The following is a 17,524-nucleotide window of genomic DNA, read 5'->3' as shown; positions in this document are numbered from 1 at the left end:
AAATTCTGCTGTGGTACACATTTAAGAATTCCTCAAAGCAAGAAGCTGAAATCCTGATAAAAAGGCCACTGAGACCATCGTATTACAGATAGTCCTTGACTTACAGCCATTTGTTTAATGACCATTCAAAGTTACAATGGCACACAACTGTTTTTCACACTGAGGACTGTTGCAGCCTCCCTATGGCCACATGATCGAAATTCAGAGGCTTGGCACCTGGCCTGAATTTATGACAGTTGCAATGTCTTGGGGGAATCATGTGATTTTATCTTTTACGACTTTTTGACAAGCAAAGTCAATGGGGAAGCCAGATTCCCTTAACAACCATGTTACTAACGTCATAACTGCAGTCATTCAATTAACAACTGTTAATTGAGAAGGATCGTAAAATGGGGCAAAATTCACTTAACAACTGTCTTGTTTAGCAACAGAAATTTTGAGCTCAGTTGTGGTCATAAGTCGAGGACTATCTGTACTAAACCTGAGGCATCAGTAAGAGTTGCATTGGAATTGCATCTTGTTTCACTTCTGTCCCCGACTTAGAAACCACTGCAGCAAGACATCTGTTTAGTTGTGATAGGACACTTCTGAACTCCATTCAAGATGCTTGGCTGAGATCAAAGGACTACAGTAGTCTTTATTAAGTCCAAAATTTTGAGCCTGGTGGTATAAGTACAAACATAGACATGAACAACGGAAATAAGTATAAATAAATGGGGACAGTAGGGATGCTATTGTGCTTATGCACGCCCCCTTTACGGACCTCTTAGGAATGGGGTGAGGTCCACGGTAGACAGTTTGAGGTTGAAGCTGTGGGGGGTTGAGGATGTAACAACAGGGTCAGGTAGTGCATTCCAGGCATTGACCACTCTGTTGCTGAAGTTGTATTTTCTGCAATCAAGTTTGGAGCAGTTAACCTTGAATTTGTATCTATTGTTTGCCCATGTATTATTGTAGTTGAAGCTGAAGAAGTTGTTGACAGATAGGACGTTGAAGCAGACAATTTTGTGTACTATGCTTACATCAGGCCATAGGCGGCCTATTTCCAGGTTGTCCAAGTCCGGAATTTTGAGCCTGGTGGCATAAGAGATTCTATGATGAGTGGAGGAATGGAGTACTATTATGAGCGGACGAGTGGAGGACCTGCTCAATTGTATTAATGTTTGATATACAGTGTGGATTCCAGGCAGATGAGCTGTATTCGAGAATTGATCTGGCAAATTGTATGCCCTAATTTGCAGTGCAACGTTACCAGAGAAGAAGCTTCGCAAAATTAGGTTAACAACTCTTAATGCCTTTTTGGCAATGCTGTTACAGTAAGCTCTGGGGCTAAGATCATTTGAGATGAGTACTTCTAGTCCTGGACAGAGCGAGGGTCATCTACAAAGTCGTATCCACCCAGCTTGTAATTTGGGGTTCTGATTTTTGTTGCCAACGTGTAAGACAGAGCATTTGTAAGTTGAGATTTTGGAGTTGCCAATTGTTCGACCATTCAGACACATAATCAAGGTCACTTTGTAGGGCAGAAGCATTGTTGGTGGTCATTTCACTAGGAATTTTGGACCATTCTTTTTCTTTAAACCGACACATCTCACAGGATAAAAGCTCCCCACAGTTGCCACCTTAGAAGAAATCCAGGATATAAAGGTAGCAAAAAGCACATTTTTTAAGCCTAGCATACAACTTCACTTCCATTTCTTTCTTTTACAAACACACTTCAGGCTACAATAAATTGGTCTCCTACTTTTCTCTCTCTCTCGCTCACACACACACATAGCATCTTAACCTTATGGTGAATTTATTGTAACATGTTTCATTTGCAAAGCCTTTCAATAGCCCTGCTTGAATAGGGCATGAGCTTTGCAAGGGATATCCAGTTTTATGCAGAAACTTTGCCTGGTGGTCTACAATGTAATACTGTAAAATATTTTAACTGTGTATTTTAGTAATCCTCTTCTATTGACATTGGCACAAGCACATTCTTGGCTAGAAGAGGTCAGAAGACCTGCACAAAGCTTCCATTAACTCAGCTATTACCAAAGTAAATGGGTATTTATAAATAACAGCAGAACGTGTTATTCTTGAAAGACCCTTACAGCTTCATTTTTTGAGATGGCCTAAAATATTACGATTCTGTTATTTCTCTACTGTGGGCTATTTCTTAAATACCCTGAAATATTATGGTTCTCTATTTCTAAACGGGGGCATTTCTAACTTCCAAAAAACACGGTTACTTTAGAAAGCTGGAGGGAGGGAACACAGGAAATTCATTTACTATTACGAGTGTCACATCCACGAAAAGTCTGAAGAAGGCCACGGTGCCAGAACTGCAGAGTTGGATAAGGAGTCCTTTCAAGCGATCATGTCTAAGCTTTTACGCAGTGGAGGATGCTGAAACATCCCCATCAGAGACTTTCTATTACAGTACCCCTCAATAATTGGTTCATAATGAACTGTTCTTATGTAAGAAAATTCAGTCCAGATGTATCTTCCTACAACATAAAGAGCAGTATTCCACGTCCTGCTCTCCGAGACGGTAAGAGAACAGGCCTCAGGACACAAATCAGTCCTGATATTTTTCCCCCGTTTGACCAGGAACTGTGTTGACAAGCATGTTTGGAATAGTTTTTGAGCTGTGGATTTACTTAACGGTCCACATTTAATTAGCTTGCCAGTCAAAACATCATGGATTACGATTTCCTGAAATTAAGATATATTATGTCTACAGCTTTCCCAAAATCGAGCTACTGTAATATATATCATTCTAAATAAATAAAAAAATAAAACCCACACTGGCTTTTTCTGCTTCTTCCATTTTCCTTGCTATTGCAACTATTTGTGCTTTATGCTTTTAGCATCTTTTTGTGTTGGGGGTGTGTGTGGAATTTTCATCCATCTTTGGCCCTTTCCTACCAGATTCTCCTGCCACGTATTTCTACTTATTACCACTCTGCATTTCTTAAAAATCTGTTTCTTTGATGTGTTTGACTACAATATCAAGCATTCCTAGTATCTATCTTAGGTACTAGTACCTATTCTCCCTAGTACCTATCTCTTCCCACTTATAACTATAACGATGTGGCTTGTATCTCTATGATTTATATTGTTTTATTTGTTTCCTAGTATGATTTGATTGCTTATCACCTATGACTTTCACTCAATGTTGTATTTTGATGAATGTATTCTATTTTTTCTTTATGTATACTAAGAGCAGAGGTAGGTTGCTAATTTTTTTACTACTGGTTCGGGCGCGCTCCCACACACTCGCGATGCTTCTGTGCATGCACAGTAGCATCCGGGCAGGTGGGCAGAGCCTCCTGCCGCTACTACCAGTTCGGCCAATCCGGGCTGAACGGGCAGCAAGCCACCTCTGACTGAGAGCATATGCACCAAAGACAACTTCCTTGTGTGTCCAATCACATTTGGCCAATAAAGAATTCTATTCCATTCTATTATAGGGTTTGTTTGTTTGTTTTTACCTCAAAGGATCCCAATGCTTCTGCTTTATTACCTACTTGGTTAGGATCAAGTCAGGGATAGCTGAACTCCTTATGTTTTCCTTTGCTGTGCTCTCTGAAGAATAAGGAAGTTGTCAACAAGACGGTCCTGAGGGGATCATGCTTGGCAACATGTATCTTTCAAAATACGTTGGGGGTAATTAAACCCCACCCCCAGTGCTACTACGATATGCCGTGTTTGAAAGCTCTGCAAACACATGTTTATTTCTTCTTCCTCTTTCTTAACCCAAATGCTCTCATTAGTGCCACAAAAATCATTTCCCTTGGGTTTGTGGGAAGATATGGATGCTTTTAACATGCTGCACAATTTTTACTCCCTCTCTACTGCTTCTTTTCCTTTTTAACAGGTTAATATTCTTCCAACTGCAATATTCCAATCCCAAGAAGCATTCCATCTGTTCTCAGTTATACCTGTTAATATATTAACACATAAGAAGAACCTATTAATATATAACATATAATTCAAGCATCTTGTTCCTGTTTATTTATTTCTTACTTACTTAGTTATGAGATTTATAAGCCAAGTTCAATTTCCAAGGACTCTAATCAGTGTATTTACATACTCTGAGTACAGAGACAATGAAAGCAATTAATTTTTTTTAATCAAAAGTTCTTCCAACTTCTTAATTGAGTGGTTTAATAGACCTCAGCAGTTTTGCTCTTGTCTATGGTGCTGCTATGCATAAATCCTGCATCTTTTCTGTTCCTGTTTCCAGCCTCTCATCTTCTTTTTTAACATTTTCCCCCTTCCCTAGACACTTGCATCCTGTTTCTTCTCCGAGGGCTAAAATGTGTTTCTGAGTTTCAGTGGTAAAGATTATCCTCTGAACTCATGTTTCTGGTTTTAATTCTCATCCACTGGATGGATTTGCTCCTCTGAATTCCTTGCAAAGAGTTGCTTCCTGTGATTGATACACCTTTGCTTTGTTCACAAGATCTCTGTCCTCTCTTATAGGCTTGTAGAAAGTTAGCACCCACCCCTCTCCTGGAAGAATGAAATATTTTGAGAAATATTAAAAAGGCAGAATATTGTATTTCCCAAAGGGAGAAATGGAAAAACTGTTTGCTTGTTTTTTAAAAAAAGCAACCTCCACTTTTTAAATAGCCCCAGCAGATATTTTGTGCCCATTACGAAAGACTTGGCCAGCCTATCTACAAAACAAAAGACCTTCAGCTCCAGGGTGATGGGATTATCCTTCAGGGCAAAGCCATTCGGGCACAAGAAGCCCCTTCATTGCATCAGCCAAACTTCAGACAAGCTTACCTCAGACAAGCTCCTGGGATTTGTATATGGCACCATAGGAGTCTGAAAACAGTCAACAGAATACATGTTCTTGCACAGGAACAGGAGATTCAAGTGCTATGCCCAAGAGAAGATATAACACCACCCCCTCTCAACTCCATGTGGTCAGCCAATCAGCCTCCAGGTTTCCAGAGTCTTTCCCCCAGCTTGGAACTGAACCAGATGGATATTTCTTCCAACAGGCTGGGTGTGTAGATACTTGCTGCTTCAATCCTATTTTATTCCCAAAGCACTGCAATATGTTAGCTTTTCCTGCACATTTATACCATGTGATTTTCAGGCGTGATTTTCAGGCAGGAATATAAATATGCCACAAACATTATAGGTCTATCTTATTTTTTCTTCTGTTCCTTGCACTATTTAGTTAGAGAGACTTACATTGAGGGATTTTTCCTTGAGGTCTGGTATCAAACTCCTATTAGCAATCTGGTTTTTTTGGTTTTTTTGGCTGAGTTGTCTCCCTGGAAAACCAAGGCATTGTAATTCTTTTCTCCAGCAATGTTTGCCGATTCAGTAGGAAGCAATTAGTTGGTCATCGTTTTCCTTAACTACATATACGTGGAATGCTTCACAAGATGTCTCCATGTGACTTAGCACTTAGACTTATATACCGCTTTACAGTGCTTTTACAGCCCTCTCTAAGTGGTTTGCAGAGTCAACATATTGCCCCCAACAATCTGGGTCCTCATTTTACTGATTTAGGAAGGATGGAAGACTGAGTCAACCTTGAGCATGGTGGGATTCGATCTGCCAAACTGATGGCAACCGGTGATAAGCAGAAGTAGCCTGCAGTACTGGACTCTAACCACTGCGCCACCACGACTTCCATCTTTATTTATTTCATATCCTTCATCAACATTTATTTTTCATTCACCAAGGAAATATGAAATTAACAACAAAGGTATATTTTTTAAAAATGAAGCCTCTGGGTTAAATGGGTTTACTGATAAGTAAATGAGGATAGGATGGTGATTTTAGAAGAAACATCTGTTATCTCTATACCAGTCGTATTTAAGATTAGCACCTTTTCAAAATATTGATTGATAGCGTCTTTCCAGAAGTATTTGGCTTAAATTACAGTCAGTAAGGAAGAGCTAGGGTCTGTAATCCTGAGTGACAAATTCATTTTATTTAAATGGCTAATATTGTAAAATTTGATGCGGAACGTTTATAGTTCTGCCATAAAATGTATGATTGAATGTATAATATTGGAACTTCAGCAATTCTGGCTAATTTCACCACTGCAAAGGAAAATTGAACTTGGTATTTTAACAATTGCATAGCTGCTTGTGAAAGAAACATCATCAACAAAAACAAAAACCTCAACAACTTACCCCTTCTCCAGTGCAAAACATAGGGGATTTTTATAAACAAAACTCAACAATTAATTCTCTTTTCAGTTTTGGAATATGCCAGGGGCAGAATAGAGATGAAAAGCTAAATACAGGATTAATTTCCCCCTCATCAAAAGCAATTTCTGCCTAAACCTTTGTCTGCAGCATTTTGGATTATTATTACTCCAAAAGACAAATAATAGCATATTTCATGTCCAGAATAAAGCTGCTTTTCTGACCTTGAATAAAACAGTAAGATATCTTGCATCAAACTGCAGGACACCTCTATACAGCCACTGGCAAAACGAAAATATGAAGTTCTTTGCAGACCAACTAGGATAATGACAATCTTTAATAATCATGGCTTGATATGATGTGTTAACACACCTCTTGCCTGGCTGAATACAATGCTACACTACAAACTCCTGTCACAACAGTTTGTTGTAGTAGTTAAAGTTGCTGTCTTAGAAACCAGGAGACTGAGGAAGCTATGCATGCCGTATTTGAAGACAAAAACACAAAATGACAACTTTGTATTGTGTTCCTAAAACCATATTAATGCCATCCCATCATCACTTATGCCGTCATTTTGCACATTCAGTTTTCATTTTCACCCTCTGTGAAGCAACAAAATTAAAGAAAAGAAGCTTCCCTGTACGGCAGTGGTAGGATTCAACTAATTTAAAAACCAGTTCCCTGCCCTAATGACAGAGGTGGGTGTGGCCATGGTGGGCGTTGCCAGGGGGTGTGACAGGCAGCAGTTGCCTTGGGATCAAAAATGGGCTGTGAGGGGCACACTGCATCCCCCCTGCCTGTTTTGGGCCTAGTAGACCTCCTTTCAGGCTCCTGGGACCAAATATGGGCTGGGGGGGGGATCCCCCACCCTCACTCCCCCATTTTGGGCCCAGTAGGCTCCCTGCAGTGTTCTGGGAGCAAAAATGGATCACATTGGGACTCTTGGAAGGGGTGGGACAGGAAGGGGCGGGGCCAGTCAGCAATTTAACAACCAGTTCGCCCAAACTGACTGAATCCCACCACTGCTGTAAGAAGAGAAAATTATATAGGTAGTCCTTAACTAAGGACCACAATGGAGCCCACAATTTCTGTTGTTAAGTGAGACACTTATTGCATGAGTTTTGTCTCATTTTACGACCTTTCTTGCCACAGCTGTTAAGTGAATCACTGCAACTTGTTGTTGTGTACTGAGCCGGTCCACCAGTAGGTGGCGCGCGTAGACCTTCCTTTCATTGGCCCATACATCCGGCGGGAGAATCCTGATTACCCTATTGGTCCCCCGACTGATGGCGTTTGTATAAATTGCTGTCAGCCGGGGATTGTGTATTTTGGCTTAGTCAGTTACTGTTGTTTTTTAAATAAAGATTAACTTCTAGCAGCCGTCTTTTACTCCTTGCCTTGGAACACAAAACTGGCGACAAAGGTGAGCGAACCTGAACCTCAAACCACAAGAACTATGGCTAGTACAGCTTTCTTCGCTTCATTCCGCATTGAGGCCGAATCCTGGGAGGCGTTCATGGAACGGTTTGAATGTTTTCTTCAAGCCCATGACCTGCTGAATCTCTCGCTTGAACGTAAGAGGGGTATTTTTTTGAATTACTGTGGCCCAGAAATGTTTGCCACGTCTGTTCATACCATGCCATGGGAGCTCCTCATGGCAAAACTTAAAACGCACTATGAGCCAGCGCCCTCACGTTTTGCCAGGCGCCAAGATTTCCGCCACTGCGTTCAACGAGATGGACAATCTATAAGTCAGTACATAGCCGCGCTTAGAGCCGCCGCTATTACTTGTGAATTCGCCGACCTAGACGAAGCGCTCCTCGAGCAATTCATCTATGGTTTAAAGGATGTTAATCTCCACCGGCGCATTCTCTCCCGCTCAGACCTCACGTTGAAGAATGCTGTCGATGAGGCTCGCGCTTACGAAATGGCAGGTCAATCCACTCCTGACCAGAGGCGTTTTCCTCCAGCTATTTCTTCAGCCACCAACCAGCTTGTCGCCTCTAACTCTTTTCAAACTGACTTAGATTTGGCGATTGACCGCCTGCAATCTTTGAGCCATAAAGATACACGGAATTGCCTCAGCTGCGGCGGCCGCCATTTGTGCTCAGCCTGCCGTTTCCGCACTGCTGTGTGCCGAAAGTGCGGTAAACGGGGCCATTTAGCAAATGTTTGCCGCTCTACCGTTCCTGTTTCCCGTCCTGCTACGGTGCCTTCTATCTACCGGCCAGCCCCGCCGCCTCTTCCTGCCAGGCGCCAAAATTTTCTCTCCCTAGGTGACATCGACGACTCTTGTCCGGAATAGGTCGTCGATGCTTTCTCCTCCTCCCAGGGAGAACGTGGTAAGATCCATCTCTCGCTTCAGATCGAAGGCAGCCCGTGCTCCATGGAGCTGGACACCGGATCTGCCCGTTCTATCATGTCCTGGAGCACTTTCTCTTCTCTTCTGCCTAACTTCCGAACACGTGACCTAACTCCTGCCTGCTGCCGTCTTCGAGACTACCAGGGCAACCCAATTCCGCTGCTGGGTTGCGCGTTGCCTACTGTTACCTACGGTTCTTTCAGTGGGCGTCTGCCACTACTAATTGTAAAAAAAAAACATAGCTTCTCTACTAGGGATGGACTGGTTCCGTGCTCTCGGTCTATTTGTTTCGGGGATTCACTCCACCCGGTGTTCTTCTTCCCTTGGGGATGACCTTCCTTCCCTTCTTTCTGAATTTTCTGATGTTTTCTCTTCTTCTCTGGGCTGCTATACGGGCTCTCCTATTTCCCTCAACCTTGATCCTACTGTTGCTCCTATCCATCTCAAAGCCCGACGTCTGCCTTTTGCCTTAAGGGCAAAGGTAGATGCTGAAATTGATAAGCTTCTTGCCCATGGGGTGCTTCAACCTGTGGACTTTTCTTCATGGGAGACTCCTATAGTAGTCCCCTTGAAGTCCGACGGATCCGTAAGGATCTGCGCGGACTTTAGGTCAACTGTCAATAAGGCCCTTCAAGCCCATCCCTATCCTGTTCCAGTTGTGCAACATGTCCTGCACACACTCGGCCAGGGCAAGATTTTTGCTAAATTGGACCTTGCGCAAGCATATCAGCAGCTCCCTGTTGACGACGCCACGGCGCTTGCGCAAACAATCGTGACCCACCATGGCGCTTTTAAATGCAAAAGGCTCCAGTTTGGCATTAGTGTTGCTCCTGGCATATTTCAAAGTCTCATGGAGCGGTTGCTCCATGGGATCCCTGGCGTCACTCCCTACTTCGACGATGTCCTGATCGCTGCTCAGGATCGATCAGGACTCGCCAAAGTTCTTCGCTCCATCCTACAGCGTTTCCGTAAAGCTGGCCTCCGCCTTAAACCCTCCAAATGCCAGCTTGGCGTTCCCTCTGTTGAATTCTTAGGTTTCCTCATTGACCGGCATGGAGTCCATCCCTCCCCCTCCAAAATAGACGCCATTCTCTCCGCCCCCACTCCCTCTAACAAGGTTGAGTTGCAGGCCTTTCTTGGCCTCCTCAACTTCTATTCCTCTTTCATTCCTCATAAAGCTTCCCTCACAGAGCCTCTCCATAGGCTTTTAGATAGCTCTGCCGTCTGGACATGGACTAGCCGCGAAGCGCAGGCGCTCGCGCCTGTCAAGGAATCCCTCACGCGCCCACCTGTCCTGGCACAATACGATCAGTCCCTTCCTCTGCTCCTTGCTTGCGACGCCTCCCCTTTTGGCGTCGGGGCTGTCCTGAGCCACGCTTACCCTGATGGCTCGGAAGCCCCTATTGCTTTTTACTCCCGCACTTTGTCCAAGCCTGAGCGAAATTACAGCCAGCTGGACAAAGAGGCACTGGCCGCCATTGCCGGGGTAAAACGTTTTCACCACTATCTCTACGGCTGTCCTTTCTCCCTCTTTACAGATCACAAGCCTCTTTTGGGCATCCTCGCAGGGGATCGCCCTACTCCTCCCATCCTCTCCCCTCGCATGTCGCGCTTGGCGGAATTCCTCTCTGCTTACAATTACTCCCTCATTCATAAGCCCGGCCGCCACATGGGCCACACGGACGCTCTTAGCCGCTGCCCGCTTCCCTTGCTTCTTTCCGACCCAGCTCCCATCGAGTCCATCCACCTCCTGGACGAACTCCATCTGCCCATTACCGCCTCCGACATAGCCCTGTCCTCTCTCTCTGATTCCACCATTTCTGCTGTCCTTAACTATGTTCGCAGGGGATGGCCTCCCTCCTCTGTCGAACCCCGTTTTCTCCCCTTTTACCGGCACCGCACAGAGCTCTCCGCGCTTCAGGGTTGCCTCCTATGGGGCCATCGCGTGGTCATTCCTGACCGTTTGCGCCAGTCTGTGCTTGCACGCCTCCATGAAGGGCACCCAGGCATAGTCCGGATGAAATCCCTGGGCAGGGGGTATGTCTGGTGGCCCTCCATGGATGCAGACATTACGGCTTGGGTGCAGCGCTGCACCCCATGCCAACAGGTCCGTCCCGCCCCTCCCTCCGCCCCTGCTCGCGAGTGGGAACATCCTAGGGCTCCGTGGAGCCGCCTCCATATAGATTTCATGGGCCCCCTCGCAGGCACTTCCTTCTTCCTTGTTATAGATGCCTGGTCTAAGTGGGTGGAACTTTTTCCTATGCCCTCTACCACCTCCGCGGCCACTATCCGCATCCTTAATTCACTGTTCAACACCCATGGGTTGCCGGACGTCATTGTCTCAGACAATGGCCCTCAGTTCACTTCCCAGGAATTCCAACAATTCCTTGCAGTTTTGGGTATTCGCCATGCCCCAGTCGCTCCCTTTCACCCTGCGGGGAATGGCCTGGCTGAACGCGCTGTGCGTTCCGCCAAGGAATCACTTGCCCGCATGGTGAATCTTCCTTTATCCTCCCGGATTACTACCTATCTACGTTCCCAGCATTCCACCCCGTGCCCCCTCACAGGTAAAAGTCCTGCTGAACTCCTCTTGGGCAGAAAAATCCGGACCACCCTGGACCGTCTACACCCTCTGTATTCCTCTTCCCCTCTTCCTACCTCTCCCCCTCCTAGGGCTTTTCGGGTGGGTGAGAGGGTTTTTGCACGGAACTTCGCGGGTGATCCGAAGTGGGTACCCGGAAGTATTGCGGACATAACGGGGCCCTGCTCTTACAGGGTCCTACTCGGCGACGGACGAATGTGGCAGCGCCACATAGATCAACTGCGGCGGCGAATTGACGATGGGTCTCCGGATAGACCATCAACTCCGAGTAGACTAGGCCCTAGCGACGACGCCTGCCGGCCTAATGACAACAATGCAGCTAGCTCCGAACCCGTGTCCCCCACCACATTTAGATCTGCAGACTTATCTCGTAACTTTGGTGCACCTCCCGGGGCGGGGCCTTTGGAACAGCTCCGCCTGCCTTCCGGACCGAGCCATCCTTCTACGTCAACCACAGCCACTCCTCCCCTGCGAAGATTTCTGTGTGTGCGCCAGCGTCCCGGGTATTTACGGGACTACATCTGCGCGAACCAGGGGAAAGGGGTGTTGTGTACTGAGCCGGTCCACCAGTAGGTGGCGCGCGTAGACTTTCCTTTCATTGGCCCATACATCCGGCGGGAGAATCCTGATTACCCTATTGGTCCCCCGACTGACGGCGTTTGTATAAATTGCTGTCAGCCGGGGATTGTGTATCTTGGCTTAGTCAGTTACTGTTGTTTTTTACATAAAGATTAACTTCTAGCAGCCGTCTTTTACTCCTTGCCTTGGAACACAAAACTTGTCAAGTTAGCAAGCCGGTTGTTAACTGAATCTGGCTTACCCATTGACTCTGCTTGACAGAAGGTCGCAAAAGGGGATCACAGATCCTGAGGACACAGCAAACCATCATAAATATGAACCATCTGCAAAGCATCTGAATTTTGAACACATGATCTTAGGGATGCTGCAAAAGTTGTAACTGTGAAAAATGGTCACAAGTCACTTTTTTCAGTGCTGTTGTAGCTTTGAACGGTCACTAAAGGAACTTTTTATAAATAGAGGACTGCCTGTCTCTGCAAAGCAAGATCTCTTGCTAGCCAAATAAACAGACAAAAAAAATCTGATATTGAAGGCATACATGGTACTGAATCTTATTTCTCCTTGTAAGAAAAATAAAGGAGAATATTTGAAGGTTGGGGTTGAAATGAGGGGACCTTGGTGCTTTCTTGTAGATGTTTCATTACCCAAACTAAGTCGCATCATCAAAGCTAGTCACTATTCAAGAACATTGAATACTCCTCTATTTATTATCCAGAGTTTGTGACAGGATAATACTTTTAAGTTTTCTCCAAAGGTAAGAGCAATTCCAATTTTGTTTGCAGGGTAAATGCAGAATCAGAATTCAATCATTTGGAAAATAGTGGCTTGCAACAAGTCCAGGGAGTTGAAGAAATCCTTGTGCACTTTTAAAGGAGGGAAAGTTGTTCCAGAGTTGTTCATACAACATCAAATCATAGTTTGGTGTGGCCTGTGAACCAAACCTAATATAAAACAGTAACAGAGTTGGAAGGGACCTTGGAGGTCATCTAGTGCAACCCCCTGCTCATGCAGGAGACCTGTACAAGGGATTCAAACCGCTGAACTGCCGACCTTTCTGATCAACAAGCTCAGTGTCTTAGCCACTGAGCCACACACCTCACAGACTAGGCAGAAAACTTGAGAAAACAAGAAATAACTTTGATGCTACCAATTTCAGAAATTTTGCATCATTTTCACTGAAGTGAATTCTCTAAGGTGACTTTTTTTTAGCAGTGGGCTTACAGTAATGTTAATTTGGAAGGCAGAACTCAAATGTTAATGCCATTTAAAACTCTTTATTCTGCTAGGCTCCCTCAACAGCTTACTTAATTCACTGCTCTTATATTCACAGCTTTTTAAGATAACAAATTAAGTGTTTTTCTCCCTGCTATTATAAGTAATTGCTCTGAAGGTACATTCCCCTCCACATGTAACTCTGCTTAACGTGCATGATGGGAGCAGAGAATAGGTTTACCACCAGTTAATTTTTATTGGGATATATAACAATTCAGTATTAGTTTGGTGATATATGCACAAACCAGACATGGCATTCAGCAGGTTCTGACCAGTTCTGGAGAACCAGTAGCAGAAATTTTGAGCAGTTTAGAGAACCAGTAAATGCCACCTCTGACTGGCCCCATCCCCATCTATTCTCTGCCTCCCAAGTCCCAGCTGATTGAGAGGAAATGGGGAACCTTCCCCTGGAGTGGGGAGGGAATGGAGATTTTACAGTATCCTTCCCCTGCCACCCCCACCAAGCCACCCCCACAGAACCGGTAGTAAACATTTTTGAATCCCACCACTGACACAAACCCCTTGGAAATTTCTTTTAGGAGGGTGGGTTTCTTTGATTTGGGTATTGCCACCTGTGACAGTGCAACTGACAATTGCATCTTGCTGGTTTTCTGCTAATAAGGGAAGACATATAGCTAATACATTGCTAATGAATGATCTTAAATATGGATTATTACAGTATCTTTACAGAACTAAGCTTAAAAGATGACTTAGTCAAACAAATTGGAAGTGTGGTGGAATGTAGTCTGGATTCCCAGGAGTGGGGAGTACTTCCCAGAGGGCAAAGAACCAGTGGAGCTTGGAAAGTTTGGCTGGAAGGAGGAGCCTTAAAACAGCTCCTCCCTATCTATAGTTATGTAGATAGTTGTCTGCCAACTTATATGTCTACATGTGAAAACCAATAAATATTTTGAAGCAACTCCACATATTGTTCTTAGTTCTTAGGGCATGACTGGAGGAGAGCTATGTTAGTCTATGGTGGCAGAAAATATAGGAATTTTGTGACATCTTTTCCAACTATCAAATTTTATTAAAAGGCATAAATTTTCATAAGCTGTAGTTTCCTTCATCACTTAACAGATGAAGAGAGTTGCAGCTTAGGAATGTTTATATAAAATTTGTTGGTTTGAAAATATAATGCCATGTTTCAGTTTAGTGGGTTAAATTAGAGTTCCCTGAAACAAAATTATAACCTTCTCAATGTTCTATTTTCATTACAACTACCGTTCAACTTTCTTTGGCAGGAAGGAGAGCAAACTGTAGAACACTTGTGATAGTTCTGTCTCGATCCAGATTCAGGTGATCCAATCAACACTTGCCACCTGAATGCCCTTTCAGGAGGAAATAATGGGATACAACCATATCAGCAACATATCCAGCCAAAACTACCACCACTTTAAAAGAGAAGGCATTCTCCCACAACTCTGATAAAAGAAGAAAGGTATCTGCAAGGACATCTAAAGCCTGAGCTATTGTTAGATCCAAAGAACCAAGAACAACACATCAAACTACATCTGAATAATTCCTTTATTGTTGATTGGCTACAACGCAGGTGTCAAACTCGATCACGTCATGTAACGTATTGTGATGTATTGCAACATTTTTTTGCCTTTGCGGAGCTGGGGTAGGTATGGCCTGTGCACGCAGGCTGCCAGTTTGACACCCCTGGCCTACAAGCAGAATCTTGCCAGACTAAAGTAAATTACCTGCAATAAGTATAGATGTACTAGGAAGGGTCCAACCATGCTCTCTTCCTGCCCACTAGATATTCTAAGTTTTGCTGTCTCTTACCGTGTTTCCCCGAAAATAGGACAGGGTCTTATTTTCTTTGGAGCCCCAAAATAAGCACTTGACCTTATTTTCAAGGAGGTCTTATTATTTTTGAGGTGCAGGAGGAGGCGAGTGTGGTCACCTCATGGCTGCTGCTGTGTTGCAATATTTTCAGGGAGGGCTTATTTTAGTGCATGCATTCAAAAGCCCGATTGGGCTTATTATCCAGGGAGGTCTTATTTCCAGGAAAGCAGGGTAGCCCTCCTGTGAACTCTGGACTACACTCCATTTACACCATGGGCTTTTTGACTGAAATTTAAAATCAATAAATTAATGTTACTACTAATTACAACCAACTACTAAGATCATGGTAAAAATCAAGTTACAAGTTTGGGTGGTTTATATGTTGCATTACAGCTGGCAAAATATCTAGGTTAATAATGGTGGTGGCAGCATCCTTGTGGTATCGGGTTTTTTGTATGTATGTGTAAAAAGAGGCAATTTAGTGGCAAGATGGCTTTGCACGCATGTACAATGGGGCTAGGCTTCAACCACAATAAAGTGACAATTTTCTTAAATATTTTAACCCCCCCCCCCCAATGAATACTACTGGATTGTACCTGTATTAAGAAATAAATAGCTATCTAGATTTAAGACTATAATTGGCCTGCATGTGAAAATGAAATTTAGAGTTAACAATACAAAAATTTATCTTAAACTGATGTTTCGTCAGAGCAATGATCAGATGCCCAGGCAAATGATTTTTTTCGGATCCAGAGATAATAAACACTCCAGAAAAATAAAAGGATTTTAACTTTTATTCTTAGCTCAATGCACTGGTCTTTGGCTGCAATAAATTGAATTGAATTCATTATGAGCTCAAGCAAACAGATTTAAAAGCATAACAGCCTGCATACCAAGCAAGGTGATAACCAAATCTCTTACAAGATGCCAGGAACTCCTTAATAACAACAGAAGAGATACAGCCAATTTCCACCATACCCAGTGTTGAGTTCTGGGTAGAAGCTCCAAACAAACAATAGCATCACAAGGTTTTTATCAAAACTTGGTCCCAAGATGTCCTGGCCCTGCTATGATTACGACACCACAAGAACTGCCCTTGAACTAAATGGCACATGACTCTGGGATGGGAACCAAAAGGCTGAGATTTTCACAGGTTTGCAGCTATGTGAGTATTCTTCTTCCTCCCTCTTTTATTTGGTAAACAAGAGTAAAACAAAAAACAAAAAAACAAGCAGGCCAGCTTAGAATGAGCTCTAAACTTCTAAACTTTTCTTAGTAAGAAGAAAGAATCGAAATATATTACTAAGCCCCTTGAAATAAAAATGGTCTTCTGCACTGCCACTTCAAATCAAGTGCAGTTGAAGGATGCATTTCTGCTATGAATTTCTGTGTTCTAAAACCTAATTCCACTTAGGAAAATTACTGTGGCTTCTGCAATTAAAGTATGAGAGTATAGAAGAGCAAGGCAGACAACAGAAATACAGTAATAACTTGTTCCTCCTGGGTTGATTTGGTTATTGCTTGTGGGTACACTGGGAGCTTAGGCACCGGAGACAAAATTCCTTGTGTGTCCAATTACACTTGGCCAATAAATAATTCTATTCTATTCATGTTGTTTTAGGCTGAGAACGTCTGACAACTTCCACTGTAAAGTGGGCTGCAAATCCACACAAGAAATATTTGTTTGGAAGTGCTTTGCTCTGTACCTCTCACAGTTCAATGGGGGGGGGGGATACAAATGGAAGATACTAATAATTGAATCAATAAATAGTTTGACCAGGTTGTTATTGATGATTCTGGCCCTGTTTGAGTTATCAGTGACCTGCCTACCTCATAGAGGTCCTACTATGATGAGTATAAAAATATGGGCAGACCTTCCCATCAAGAGAGACTCACAGAAAACCTGGGAATAAATTACCTTCTTTGTTACCTTTACAATTGTTTGCATTTGTATGTGTGTACATATGCACTACTACTGTTTTCCCCAGTTGGCTTCCTTGTACATATCATCTGGTTAGAGCTATTTATTATTCAGCAGGAACACATTACCTTTATTAATTTCATACATTAATTTGTTGTAAAGTAGCAAATTAATTATCTCACCTAGGTTGCATAATATAGCTCCTACACATACAATGGGTAAGTGCTCTTAAATCCAGCTCTTTGTACATGAACGTAGAGTTAATTTTATATTTCCCAATAGAGGAAATTAAACAATAGCAAGCACAACTTGTCATTAAACCAGCTAGAGAAATTATAGCCTAACTCCCTCCTCAAAAGGAATTTTATGCTCCACATCCATATACTTTATTTATAGTTGTATATTTTATTTATGTGCATAAATGAAAACATTAAAATGTTCAGTTAAGCATCATAGAGTGCCATCTGGTGCATGTTGACATAAATATTCCTTTTTAAAGAGAACTAATATTTATACTAGTTTTACAGGAATGAAAAATATTAAAGCAACAAAGGAAACGTTCAAATAGAGGTATTGGTACTTCAAGGGTAGATGCTAAAATTTAACAAAAAAATTATGATAGTGTTTTCTTACTAGGAATATTACGTGATTTCTATAGTGAGTATTTTTAAAATTATTACTAAGGGGGGAAATATCACTTCCCCCACCTCCAGGAGAGAAAAGGAAAGAAGAACAAAGTTGCAAGGGACCTTGGAGGTCTTCTAGTCCAACCCCCAGCTCAAGCAGGAAACCCTATATCATTTCAAACAAATCGTTGTTCAATT

General features: G+C 43.1%; 1 protein-coding gene across 1 annotated transcript in view; it reads right to left on the bottom strand.

Annotated features, from left to right (window-relative positions):
* The window catches only part of PRICKLE2 (prickle planar cell polarity protein 2), a 368,745-nt gene that overhangs the window by 323,864 nt on the left and 27,357 nt on the right, over positions 1–17,524 (bottom strand). The window lies entirely within an intron of this gene.

The sequence above is a fragment of the Natrix helvetica genome (assembly GCF_964273705.1).
Source record: "Natrix helvetica genome assembly, chromosome: 1".
Lineage (NCBI taxonomy): Eukaryota > Metazoa > Chordata > Lepidosauria > Squamata > Natricidae > Natrix > Natrix helvetica.
Note: the sequence above shows the minus strand (reverse complement) of the source record. Positions and strands in the feature narration are given on the sequence as shown.